This window comes from Camelus bactrianus, chromosome 6, assembly GCF_048773025.1.
Source record: "Camelus bactrianus isolate YW-2024 breed Bactrian camel chromosome 6, ASM4877302v1, whole genome shotgun sequence".
NCBI lineage: Eukaryota > Metazoa > Chordata > Mammalia > Artiodactyla > Camelidae > Camelus > Camelus bactrianus.
The window spans coordinates 28,589,084-28,601,612 of record NC_133544.1 but is presented as its reverse complement, the minus strand read 5'-3'; the positions used below and the strand labels follow the sequence as shown (position 1 = coordinate 28,601,612).

Sequence of the window (12,529 nt, the reverse complement as noted above, 5' to 3'; positions counted from 1 at the left end):
ACCTTTGAGGATACAGAGTTTTATTATGTGTGTACTTTAAGCAACTAAGTTTTTAAGAAAAAATAACCGACATCCCATACCAGAATATCATTATAATGGAAAGAGTAAAATCTCTTTAATTATAAGTGTTGCAGCCTTCTCCCATGCCTGGCTGGCCACAGCATGGACTTGATAAGCATACAGTGTCTTTCATACTTGCCATTACAACATGTTAATTAAGAGAATTCAGCTGTGGCACCAGCTGGGGATGTCTGGCTTTGTGGAAGATTGCAATTAGATGCTTTATTTTCTATTTTCTTTTTCCCCTTTCAACTTTGGTGGAATGCCTTTGAGTAGGGGCTTTTAGTCTCAGCAGTATAAATACTTTAATGTGCCTAATTATGTAATCATACACTTACGCTCCTCTGTGTACACACACATCGTTTTGTGGATTTTTATCCCCTTTTCCAGTACATGAAACATCTAGCCTGCTTTTTGGTTGACATGGTGGAGCCAGACTCCTCTGAGTATTGAGCAGGAAGACGAGGAGGGTCAGAGTCAGTTAGGGGTTTCCTCTGATTATGATCTGACCCTCTGCCCCTCCCTCCTTAACCCTCTCATGGACAAGTCCTTTCTCTCTCAAATAATTAGCATCTCAATAGTTTCCTAGAAAAGTCAAGGTAATTTAAATGAAGTTAGACTTTATAATACTGTATCTTTCCATTAATTTGCAAGTGCAGTCTTTCAAAGTGTGTGGTGTTATTTTTCCCAGTCCTCTGTTCCAGGCCTATGCATAGGGCATGAGCCTGGACACGAGAGCTTATGTGTGCAGGCACAATGGAACCCATTGATCTCTGGCATTCAGCTTGTGCGAGAGGTCCTGTGGCCCCAGCTGTTAGACCAGGACCTGGGAGCAGCTGCTTTCTTAGATCCAGTCCTCCAGGGATAGGCCATCTGCTGCCACGTGAGGGAACCCTGGAAAAGAAATTGACCTCGAGACGTCTTTGTACTCCTTTTCTTAGCTAAGTCCCTCCAGGTTTTCCTGCCCCCACCCCCAGGCAAACTTAAGCAAGGTGCCTCTGCACTGGAAAACACACATGGTTTCCGCTTCTGTTCTTCTCCTGTCTCCACTCCACCACACCATCACACCCAACTCCATTAAAAAAGTTTCCAGAGTAGGCAGGGAGATTTAGATGGCTGTCTTCTTCAGCTGGATTAGTAACTACTGTAGAGCAGACTTTCATTTTATTATTAGTAACATGACTTTGCATTTTAGGACTGGAAGTGTCCTTAAAAATCTCATTTTATGGAAGAGGAACCCAGGATATTTTCATTCCTTAGCCTTATATTCAGGGCCCTCCCTGCTCTGGCACCAGCGTGATTTTCTGCATTTCCAGCTCCCTGCTGCTAAACCTGGAATCATTTGCTGCTTTCCGTACACATACCACCTCTTCTTGCTTCTCTGCCTTTGCCCATGCCCGCATCTGCCCTTCGCATGGTCTTCCCGCTTTCCTTCATCCCAGGCACGGTCCCATAGTCACCATTTTATCCCATAGTCACCATCTTTCACCCAGTGGTCACAGTCCTGTTTCCCCCTGATGCTGGAGTTCTAATGCCATTTCTTTCTTCCTTTCTGATCTCTTACTCCTTGGATTAACCCTTCGTCGGCACCTCCTCTTGCAGCCCACATTGATTTCTAACACATGTCTATTGTGGTTATTCACTAGACAGCAGCTCCCACCCACCTTCCCCTGTTCCCTGCTGCAGTGCTTTGGTGCCTAGTAAAAACTTGTCGAAAGAATGAATGGATCAGTGTAATCCTTACGTGAACTCTGGGAGATAAACAGAGTAGATGTTACTATATCTATTTCCCCAGTGAGTCTGATGTCTCCTCTGGGATAGAACCAAGTATTAACTTGCTCTTGAATTTCTAGCCTGACGGACTGGTAGGTGCTCATCTATCGATATTTATTTGTTACACTAGTGAAGGCATTCCTATTAGGAAAGTGAAATCCAGAGAGAATAAGAATCAACACTTGTAAATGTTTTTTAGTTCTCTTCAGGGTGAAAGTAATTAAACCTATTCTTTGGAAGGCAAAAGATTAAAGGATATTTTCTGTTCACCCATGTGACATTTTGACACGTTTATCTACTGACGTGAAGAATGGGTGATGCTGCCACAGGCAACATCTGACCAGGAATCTTGATTGGCCAGTCAGAAGTGGCTTGCCAAGGTCAGGGGTCCAAAGACCAAGAGAGCCCAGGGGAGGTGGCTGGAGTGTGGTCCTCAGTGTGGCAAATAAAAGCATGGTTGAGACTCAAGCCCTGAAGCTTCATTCATTGGTTTTGAGGTCACTCTGTTTAATGATCAAGGAGTCTCAGCAGTATGTCAGAGCCAGGCTGGTAAATACTCAGGCGAAAATCAAAGGGGAGGCAAGTCCCAGACTTGTGAGAAAGTACCTTGAGGGCTGGGAGCCCTGCTTTGGACTTCACAGCTGGTTTGAGTGGATTCACAGGAGGTGAGAGGCTTTCCTGTCTTCCCTGCTACCTGGGAGGAGGAAACTGATCTGCTTGGAGTACTCTGGCTCCAGCTGGTCCAGAACTTTAGGAAGACACCTAAGTTGAAAATAGGGAAGCAAAAAAAAGCTTCCGGGCAGATTTGACTCCTCTCTGTCCTTGCTCAGCTGAGGATAGCCCACGATGCTGAGTCCCCCTTGTCTGAGGGGCAGAGGAGACCAAGAAGGCGTGTCAAACTCCCTTTTCCTGGGGTGGCCTTGTGAGACAGGGTGATACAGAGGAAGTGTTTGAAGAAGAGAATCCCATTCCCTGCTGGACAGAGGAGGAGGGCTCTCCAGATGAGTGGATACTGTGACATCTGACTCCACCTGCCCCTGTGTCACAGGGAGCCTTACACTTGTTCAGAGTGGGTACGGCAAGTCCCTAGCCCCAGCCGCTTTACTCCCCATGCCCACCCCCACCACACCCTGCAAACAAACAAAAAAACCTTTTCTTTTCCCTTTTATCTCTCCTAGTCTTGGAGTAGGGTCAGGCTTGACACAAGCCAACACAGAATGTGCGGGGCTCACTTCATGGCCTGCCTTAGCTCGTGGTCTCTTATTTGCGCCTTGTCACAAGGAGGCCCAGTCACATCCTTTCTTCAGAAGAGATCATTCGGGCCTTTACCCCTCAATTACTGGTGAGTGTTTTTCAAAGAACTGTGGTGGTTGCTGGTTTGGGACCATCACCCCAGCTGATTTCTGCCACCTCAGCTGGTTTTTCCCACTGTCTGTGGCTGGAGTTTACCGATTGCTTCCTTTCATCTGTTGCAGTTACGTAGGCCTCAGAAGTTGCGGTGGCCTGTTGAGCACCTGCCATGAGGGAAATGCTGCCTGACTCACTGGTGGTACTTGGCAGAGATGCCCCAGTGACCCTGAGTCTTCCGGGCAGCTGGCAGCACGGCAGCCCCTGTCGGATTCTAGCTCGCATCCCTGTCCAGCATTGAGTGGCAGCCTTCCTTTCACATATCCCTCTTGGGAGGAAGGCTTGTGTTCCCAGCTGAAAATGCCCCTTAACCCTCTCCCACTTGAAGCTTTAGGATCTGTGCTCCTTAAATAGCTCCATTGTTTGCAGTGCTCAGAGATTAGTGAAGGAAACTGTCTTGCCTTTTTCCCCACTTCTCTGGAAAAATGAGGCCCCACTTGAGATATGAGCTGAGTCCTCTAGGCTCAAGTAAACTCACCAGTCCACATTCTTCTCCAAACAGGAATTACTGCAACTTCTGTCAGACGGACCCCACCCCCACGCTATACTTTTGTAGGTCTTGGGGGATATTTTTCCACTGGCATCTGTAGTCAGGGAGCTTCCCTGTAATATAGAGAAAGGCAAGCCAGAGTTTGAATCCAGACTCTACTGCTGGGTAGCTGTGTAATCTCAAGCCATTTCTGAATTGTTCAGTCTCATTTCCTTTATCTGAACTAACTGTTACACCACCTTCCTCATAGAGCGGGAGAGTTGAATAGGATGGCCACTTTAAAGTCCAGCGTAGTGACTGGTGATATGTGTTAATTCTGTTTATCGCTTCTACCCTGTTGGACAACAGAGATGTTTAAATTTGTTTTAAATTTGAATTTGTGTTTCTTGAAGGCCTACAGTGTGTGTCTGGCACTGGACTTCGTATAAGGCATTTCCATTAGATGGTAGAATTGAAAATGAAACCACAACTCTGAGCTTTGTACTCAAGAGTCCAACCCTATTTTAAACTCCAAGATAGACTTCTAAGTTAATTATCACTGACTCATCAGTTACCCTTCTGAGGTTGTACAGTGCCTTAAGCGACTGACCGGAGTCTTCCTCCAGAGAACCAGCCTGCACCCTCCTCGAGGTGGGGCATTCTGAGGGCAAGAGCAGACACATGTGCAACTTCGTGAGATGATAGGATAAAGGAGGTGAGACCCGGGAAGCTGTTGCTGATGAGGAAAAATAAACATCTGCTTTCTCTTAACCCTTTAACCCTTAACTACCACTCTCAAGGGAACATAGTATCATTTGTTAATGCATATGGAATGGCCTGGCTCCCTGGGTCTACTGGCAGCCCACCATCCTGGAGGTAGGGGTGGTGGACAGTTGTGGGCACTGCTCTGTAGGGCACTGCACTATTTGGGGGCTTTAGATATCGCGTGGCTCAGGCCTGGAGCAGGAGGATGAAGGAGTGTTGTCCTCCTGTCTGTCCTCCTAGCAGTCATGTGGTGCAGGGTGCGGTGGGGGTGCAGCTCCAGCTGGCAGCATGTTCCCCTGAGTGCCCAAGCTGCAGGAACAAGAGGAGGTAAAGGGGTAACAGGCCAGATGGAGGCCCCTTGCCAGCCAAGAGCAACCCGGGCTCTTCTGAAAAGGGAAGTGGGGAAAGAGACTGGCATATTACTGAGCTGGAGCAAGGAGGGGAGCAAAGCAGGACCCCTCCAAAGTGCTCATCTTGCTCTGTTCTCTGCCTGTCCCTGCTCTAAATATCCAGACATTTCTGAAGCAGTCCTTTTTCTTTCCTTTGCCAGAGTCTTTGGCCCAACCCCATTCTAGGTATTAGAGGTAAGAATTTCGTTTGGGATGTGAAAAATGTGTCAGTGCCTGGTATGTGCCAGGCGTGGTGCAAGACACTTTCAGGTTCACAGTTGTATCCATTGTCTCAAACACTTCTTGGAGGCTGGTATTGGCTGTTGAAGAGTAAGGCTCAGAGGAGTTCAAGCCGTTGACAAGGTTGCAAAGTGGTCTGCTGGGTCAAACTTAGATTCATCCATCTGACACCCCAGGGCATGCTCTGACCCCTCTTAGCCCTGATCCTGTTCAGTCAGGAGTGCACCTCCATGGGTAGGTGCCAGTTAGAGAACGCGAGCTGTACCATGCAGAGGAAGGCTGTTTGCTGTTGTCTGTTCTTGACTCATCTCAAATCAGAAACCACGCCATGTGACCCTTTGCATTTAAAAACAAGACTGCCTTGAAATGTGGGCAAAATTTTGCAAGTCAAGTCATTTTTCTGCTAAGGATCTACTCTCTGCCAGATTGTATGCCAAGATGTGGGGAGGCAAGAATGAGCAGAACAAATGCTTGGCCTACAGATCGGGTGGGTGGGTGGAGAGGTTAGGGAAGGACTGACCCGTGAGGAAATAGTTGCAGAGACAACAGTATGGTGATGTTTTGTAGAGAGACGTGAAGATGTTATGGAAACGGAGGAGAAGTAATAAAGCTGCTGTTATTGAACACTTAGTGTGTGACAGACCCATTACCAGGTACTTTAGCTGCGTATTTGTGATGGGTCTGTGCAGCACGCCTTGTGAGGTAGAGGCCTTCGTTCCCCCATTTTACGGATGAGGGAACTGAGGAGTGGGAAGATCTGCCCCAGCCCACACAGGGGGGACTGTCAGAGCAGCACCCACCTCAGTGCTCTCAGTGTTGGCCCGTGCTGCTCAGCTCTACCCTGTGCTGCCTGAGTCTCCCTGGCAGTTCTATTTAGGCCGGTTTCCTGGAGCACGCCACCTTGGAACAGAATCTTGAAAGATGGGTGGGGTTCCAGCTGAGCCCGTGTCCTTTCAGGTCAAGGTTTCCAGGCAGAAGAGAGAGAGCACTTCTTTCGGAATGACTAGGGACTTTGATGGCTGCTTCCAGGTGACAAGAGTTTTCATGTTTGGGGCGGGGTTCAGTAAAGAAAATGTTCTTCTGTCTTGTTGGCTCTGAAGCTGCTGGCTGGCATGTCTGCTCTCCTGTGAGGTCGAGGAAGTGAGGGACCCAGGCTTAAAACAAGAGGGACAGGCTCTGAAGCCAGACCTACTTATGAGCTGCTAGTCTCCCCAGGCTGGACTTGGGCTGGGCCTCTCTTGGGAGGAGGAGGGGTGGCCTTAGAGGTGCTGTAGGGTGTAAGCCGTGGTGGCTTCTTCCGCTGTCCCTCCCACCCCCAGCTCCAGCCCCACACCCTGGGGAAGGCTTGAGCTACTGCAGGGTGGCCCTCCCCCCGGCGTGTGGGAAGTTCTCATGAGAAAAGGGATCTTGGCTGGACAATGGGCTTCCTGTCTGACTGCTGGGAAGGTTTGTCCTAGAGGAGAGGAAGGTTGCAAATGGCATGAGAAATCATCTCTTCCCTCCCGCTACAGCCTGTTTTAAACTTTTGACTATTTGAGTCAGGGGTCAGGAAGGCAGAAAGCCAGGGAAAGCCATGGACAGAGCTGCCCCGGAATATCTCTTGAGCAATTGAACACCTGCCTCATTCTCTGCTCCCACCATGTGCTTGAGGTAGGAATCTGCCTTGGTGATGGGTGCAGGAGCTTCTGCACAGACAGGGCACTTCTTAAGCTTCTCCCTGTGCTCAGTTCAAAACCACAGTGGCCATAGGACTTTTATGAAGGAATTTCAGAAGGTGGTGAGGCCAGTCATCTACCCAAATATACACAAATCTACAAATGTCACAAGAGACCTCAGAGGTCATCCTGTTCAGTGCCTTCATGTACTGAAACTGAGGCCCAGAGAGACCAGTGTCCACAGGCGGTACCCAGATTGTCTTTGTCACTGGGCTCCCCTGCCTGTGCCTCCCTTTCCAAAATGTGGGTGTGGGAGGAGAAGCTGCCGTGGAATGGGAAACCAGTCTTCCTTGGTTCAAGTCCAGACTCTCCCTCTTACCCTCTTGGTGACCTTGAGCAAGTTTCTTAACTTCTCTCACTCAATTTGTTCATCTGTATAATGTTATAATATTCTGTTTCTTACAGGGTTTTTTGTGAAGCTTAAATGTGTTAAACAAGTAAAGTGCTTAGACTAGAATTTGGCACATAGTAGATGGTCAATAAAGAGGAAATGTTATTACTGAGATTTCTAAAGGAGGCTTCAGAAGAATCCCTTAGACGGTAGTCAGATGTGATACCCCACCCTCCTTGCGTTTGTCTGGAATGCCCAGTCCCAACTTTCTTGGGAGGCTTTCTTGAAGAGAAGCACCTCCCCTTTGGACTAGTGAGTTCGCACTGTAGGATGACTTTCCTTTCACATATGGAGTAGCTAGATGTTCCAAAAGTCCCAGGCCTGGTGCATCTGCGGATGAGCCGCAGAACAGAACCTGGTGTCCTGCCCTCCTCAGCTCCTTGGCTTGGTGCTCAACCCTGCACCTGAGAAGCCAGAGTGCCTGTGGACTCACTGACAACTGTGTGATTTGGGGCAAATTACTCAGCTCATTCTCATCTATAAAATGCAGAAAATATAGTTACCTGTTTCATGTAAAGAGAGAGCTCAGAAGAGTGCCTGGCACATGTAATGACGCTGTTTGCAGTAATTATTATTTTCCTTGTCTTGTGTCCAAAAAGAAATCTGCACATTCGAATGCCTTTTTTTTTTCCTTCTGTTTTCACTTTGCTTTTTCTCTGGCTCTCTCTGCTCCTTAACAAACCACTGAGGGCTAGAACTAGAAATTGGACCTTCATATATCAAGAAAGGCTTTTAAGAACCAGAACACAAACAGTGCTTTAAAAAACTGCCTGCAGGGACCCCCCTCCCCGCCACCCCCCAGGGCTCATGGTTTCTTCTTTCCACATCTGCTGTCACGCCCAGTCGTGCAGTTCTGAGCCCTTTCCAGTGTTTTCAGACTCCTCCTCTGACTCTCAGACACAGACTCTTCTCCATCAAGCGTCTTTGCTGCCCAGTACAATGGCCACTAGCCCCAGGTGACTACTGAAAACTTGAAATGCGGATAGTCTGACCTGAGATGTGCTGGAAGTGTAGACTTACTATGCAGAAAAGAATAGAAAGTATCTCATTAATAAATCTTTATATTGATTACATGTTGAGATATCAAAATGTGTTTTGCATACATTGGTTAAATAAAATACATTATTAAAATTAATTTGGCTGGTTTTACTTTTTTAACGTGGCTACAGAAAACCTGGCCACATTATGTTTCTGTTGGACCGTGTTGTGCTGGATATGTGCTTTCCATCCATTCCTTCCTCCCCTTTGTATTCTTTTGATCCTGTTTCTCTTTGCCCGGGCTCTCAGCTTCCTCTGGTTGCCAGCAGTTCTCGGATGAGTAGGAAACATGTCCCTGCCTAGGACACCCCAGGCTAATAGAGGATCTCACTTTTGAACACTTCCTTTTTTCATTTACATTAGAGTTGGCTGTGTGCGTGTCTATCTAGATTGTAAGCGTTTTTGAGGGCATGGTCCTGTCATGTGTACTTTTCTGGCCCCCCTAGAGCATCTTATGTGGAGAGGCACATTCTAATTGTTTGCTGGAGTTACAACCACATAGGGACATGTATGATACTGCCTCACTTGTGTCCCTGGTGATTACAGCTTCTGTGTTGGTGTGGTGGGTTTGGGGGGAACCACTTCCTTTTCCATTGAATTCCCGGGAGAGCTTTTCTCTGACCATCCTTTCTTTCAGCACCTTCATTAAGCACCGATTTCTCTGTGCCCAGTTGTGTTCTAAATGCTACTGCCCTGGTTTAGTGTAAAATGACATCATTTCAAATCTGTGAGTGAACACTGGCACAGATTTCTTAAACCCTCGGTCACTGTGTTTGGGACAAGTGTTTTCTTGATAACTGACAGCAGACAGAAACCTTTCTTACTGAGTCTTTTAAAATACACTAGGGATTTGCATGTCTGCTTCCCCTTCTGCTGATCTCTACACTCCCTGCTCCCTATACCTTGTTTTTAAGGGGCTCAAGTATTTGTTCAGTCTGTTAAACTGAACACTTTGACCCCTGGGCCTTTCCTGGAGCTTGTTGTGATTTGCTTGTTATGGAATCTTGTGAAAGTTTGTTTTCTTTAATTTGCCCCTTCCTCCTAAAAGTCTAGTCCCCAGAATGAGAAAAGCAAAATGCACTTTAGAAGGGTGGATGGGGGGTTCCTGTTGGCTTCTGCTAACGGTTTTAGGGCAGGAACTCTGAGGCAGAAGTATCAGCCAGATCACTGCTTCTCTACCTGCACCATCCCAGCTGGTCGGTCTCACTTGGTGACTGCTGTGTGCCAGGCGCCCTGCTGGCCCCCTGAAGAATTACCTTGCTGCTTCCTGTGCTTACTGGAGGCCTAAGTGGCTTAAGAGATGATGGAAAGCAGAGAATGAAACTAAGGAAGGAGACTTAATTGATTTTTTTCTGTAAAATTTGTCTTCTGGCTTTCTCCTTCTCTTTAAAATTATGCAGCTTTGCCAAATCAGATGAGTTCATCGTCTTCTTGGGGCTCAGAACAGAGCTTGAGACTCCGTCTGTGGACCTGGGGTTGTCAGAGCATGCAGCCGATGTGCAGATTAAGTCAGCCTCCTGCCCAGAACAGTGGCTTCTGGAAGCCACTGAATGATTTATTTTCTCTTCCTCATGTTCTTCCCTTTCCTGTTAACCCCAGGCGTCACTGATAGGGTCCTCTCAAACACCTGCCCTTTGCCAAGGCTCTCCCACTCTGCTCTTTGATTGGGTGAAAGGGCCATGTTATTTCCTAATGTTCTTGGTGTCTTAAAATGACCTTGCCTTTTTTTGACTTTTCTTTCTAAGGCCTCCTTACTTCTTCCTTGGATGTAGGGCAGTCCCTTTGTGCTGCTGAACTTGAGGTTCTCTAGTTTATTTCCTTTGTATGATCCTTATAGACAAAAGAACTTTTGTCCAGTTTATTTCACCCTGCTAGGGTTCCTCTACTGTTGACATACTTTATTATTATTATTATTATTATTAGCTGAATTATCTTATGCATCCAAGTTTAAGCTGGGCTACTTGATGTTCTCTGGACCTAACCTGCCCTCTCCTACTTTGGTGCATTAGCTTCAAACCACCACCACCTTTCATCAAGCCCCGCTGGAAATGCTGCTTCCTCCAGGAGCCTTTCCTAGCCTCCCCCCACGAGGTTGATCTCTCCTGCTCTGAGCTCCCTCTCTGTGGCACTAATCCCATTCGTTGACATGTATTAGATTAAATCTGTGGCTACAGGTACCTGAAGTGCTTATCTTTTTATCCTTTTTCAGAGCATAGCGCAATGTCCCCTACACAGTGATCAGTAAGTATTAGTTGAGATGAAATTGAATTGTAAGTCACTTCTTGTGGACTTCACTCTTTGCACTTACAAAATGAGTGCCAGATGATGTTCAGGGACCCTGCTCAGAAATTTTGTGTAGATGTGGGCTTTATGAGCAGAAGTACTCAGAAGAGCAGGAGTGACTTTAGAATCAGCAGCCCTTCCCTTGGGACTGTTTTCCAGCAGACTGGACCCAAGTGAGTGGGTCCTGCCTGCTTTCAGGAGCTGCCCCAGTTACTCAGTATTCATTATGCCAAGGAAATGAACCAATCAGACACAGTCCAAGGAGAGCCAGGGGGATCTATGGCAGGCTTGTCACCCTGAACAAAAGAGGGAAGATGTGAAGGGTAAAGCAGTGTGCTGAGGTTTCATTGGAAATCCAGCTGGCCAGCTCTTTGAACTACTTGGCCAGAGTTTAAAGAGGCACCAGAAGGGGTGTGATGCCTGTATCTCCCTCCTGTTCAAGACTTCGGGCAAGGTGGGTGGCTTGGGAGGAGTCTGGAGAACGTGTGTCGCTAGAGGGGACGGAGGCGGCTAGTTTGGCTCATCTACTTATTTCAGAGAAGCTGCCCAGACTTCTCTGGATCCCAGCTTTTTAATAGCTCTTTAAAAATGGAATGTTTCCTCCTGATCTCAGTGATAAGCAACCCGAGGACGGGGACCCATTGTCTCTTTTTCAACTTGGTATCCACCCTGCAGCCTGGCTGGCAGTCAGCTTGCTTCAGTTTGTAGGTTGAAGGGAAGTGGTATTCGGTGAGAGGGTGGTGGGCGTCCTGTGAAGGGAAAGCACCTTATCTCAGACACTCTTAGTCTGTTAGAGGAGGTGAAAAAAAGAAACCCAACAGTTCTCATTCTCATACTCATGTCCCTGTGATCGTCAGCATGGAGACAGGGTATTTGTCAGCAAAATCCAATTCCTTTGGAGGCTTTCATCTTTCTTGCATTAGCAAGGCTTTTGGGAAGTTGGAGGTTGTGGGTGCCTAGCCACCTGCCAGCATGTCTTCTCCCCAAGCCCAGCCTTCCAAACAATCCCTTAGTGTCCTCACCGTCCCCTCCTGTTTTGCTAGGCACACCCCACAATCCACTGCCTGGAGACTCAGTTCTGCGGTGTCTGTCCAGGCTCAGAAGGGGAGACCTTGGAGTCAGAGGCCGCCCTTCTCCGTAGGCTGCGCAGGCCTTCCAGCCCTCTGATCAATTACTGCAGCTTATCTACACCAGAGTTCCCGCTTGGGTGCTGCTTACGGTCTCCCTGGCTGACCTGCGTGAAGGGGCAGTAGCCTTGATATGCACACTCCTTAAAGGCCTGCTCCCTCCTGGTGTGGAAGCAGGGTGTGGTGGTGGGAAGAGCACAGGTTTCAGAATCAAAAGACCTGGCTTTGCTTCCAGGCCTGCTCTTGACTCTGCTTTACACTTGGCTAAGCATCGTTTAACTTTTGTGGACCAGTGACCTCATCTTCAAAGGGGAGTCAGAATAACTACCTCATAGGGTTGTCAGAACAAATAAATAAGATAGGAGGTGAAGGTGCTTTTAAAAGTAAACAGTCCTGCAGATACAGACTACTGTATATGTAACAGATACACAACAAGGACCTACTGTATAGCACAGGGAGCTATATTCAATAGCTTGTAATAAGCTATAATGAAAAAATGTATACGTATAATTGAATCACTACACTGTATACCTGAAACTAACACAGCATTGTAAATCAACTATACTTCAGTTAAAAAAAAAACTGCACAATCCTACCTGAATGAAAAGTGTAGGATTTACTGTGGGATAGAGAGGAGGGGTGCCGCTGACCACTCTAGGCAGGAAATGGGTGGTGCCGGGGGGGCCAAGGAAGCCTCCCAGGAAAGGCCAACGAGGTACATTTTTATTATATGAAGGAGTCCTTTCTGGCATTGATATTGGAAACAAGGCTAACATTTCCCCTGCGCAGGTTATCAGTGTTTTACCACCTTTCGCTCTGATTCATTGTGTATTCCTGATTCATTGTGTATTCAGAGGGCTTTATTAAAACCG

At 47.3% G+C, this 12,529-nt stretch overlaps 1 protein-coding gene across 4 annotated transcripts in view; it reads left to right on the top strand.

The window, feature by feature from the left end:
- SUSD6 (sushi domain containing 6) overlaps positions 1-12,529 on the top strand; it is an 85,124-nt gene that overhangs the window by 61,544 nt on the left and 11,051 nt on the right. The gene's annotated exons all lie outside the window — the stretch shown is intronic.